The sequence below is a fragment of the Scyliorhinus torazame genome, chromosome 5 (assembly GCF_047496885.1).
Source record: "Scyliorhinus torazame isolate Kashiwa2021f chromosome 5, sScyTor2.1, whole genome shotgun sequence".
Taxonomy (NCBI): Eukaryota; Metazoa; Chordata; class Chondrichthyes; order Carcharhiniformes; family Scyliorhinidae; genus Scyliorhinus; species Scyliorhinus torazame.
Window position 1 is genome coordinate 72,428,683 of NC_092711.1, and position 1,309 is coordinate 72,429,991.

Here is a 1,309-nt window from a genome sequence, read left to right on the forward strand (position 1 = left end):
ATGTCTTGTAATCTATCCCAGACCTTCTCTTTTATCATTTATTCCGTCCGACTCCACGCTTGTTTTTCACCTGTCACATCTCCGATTTACCAAACTCTGACGAAAAATCACCCAGCTGGAATATTAACTGCTTCTCGGTCCACGGACGAAGCCTTGCTTTCATTTTGTCGGAAGTTCCTGTGAATTGTGACAGTTCAGACAGCAGCAATAAGAACAATTCCCTGACCGGGGAACGAACCCGGGCCACGGCGGTGAAAGCGCCGAATCCTAACCACTAGACCACCAGGGAAGCCGGCGAGTTGAGCTCCAGAATCACTGACCATGATCAATTTACTCATTTGCTCTATTCACTGGCAACTCGCTTGTCCAACAGGGTATGTTTGGTTAAACCTTTCTCAGGTTCACGAAAAGCCAAATAGAGGAGAAATATCAAATCAGCGTGGAAGGCAGACTGAAGACACAAGGGAATATGACAAGGCTGGATTGCATTTGTTTTAATACAAGGAGTCTTAACGATGAGGCAAATGAACGGAGGGCGCAGATTTACACAATAGAGAAAATACCCTGGGACCTCTCTGTGGAAACCTCCCCTGAGAGATGTGTGACCGTAATCGCAAATTTACTCTTGTAAAATTCGTATATTGTTTTATTCACCATCGCAACCGAAGGAAATCACCCGCTCAGAGTGAATAGTTCCGTGTTAACAGGCCACCCACATGGCAATGATATTAATGTTCTTGGTGAGCCGTCACACACCGTCTTAAAGTTAAACAACATTCACAATGAGCGAGTGGAGTGGATCAGGTCAAACCGCAGATTCTCCCTCATTGATTCTCCCTCACACCACAGACTGTGCTCACTTACTGACTGTCTGCACCCTCAGAGATTTCATACCGTTGGTCAAAGAGATTCGGGTTATCACTGAAACTCATTCAAATATTATCTCAGGAAATGACGGGCAGATTTGAGGTTGTTTCATTGGACCGGGAGACTGGGATCAGAAAATGACGTTGAAACAGATTCTGTTCAGGTGGTGTTTAGATTGTTAAAGGGAGCCACGGGGTCGGGCGCTGCCGCGGCCATGCAGTTACTCAGCGTCGGGATTGTGTTCGGGGTGTTTCTTGTCGGTAAGGGTGACTCCGGTCTGATGAAGTGTTATTTCGATCTGAAACGTTAACTCTGCTTCTCTCCAGGGACATTGCTGAGTATTTCTGCATTTATGTGTTGTTATTTCATGTCTCCAATCCTGTCGCGTTGAATGTCAAGTGTTAATGTTATTTCAGTAGCACATCCAATTCTTAGTTTTATC

General features: G+C 45.3%; 1 non-coding gene across 1 annotated transcript; it reads right to left on the reverse strand.

Annotated features, from left to right (window-relative positions):
* Positions 1 to 217: 217 nt before the first annotated feature.
* trnae-uuc (transfer RNA glutamic acid (anticodon UUC)) lies at positions 218 to 289 on the reverse strand. Its single transcript has one exon. It is a non-coding gene; the product is annotated as a tRNA-Glu (tRNA).
* Between the last annotated feature and the right edge of the window lie 1,020 nt (positions 290 to 1,309).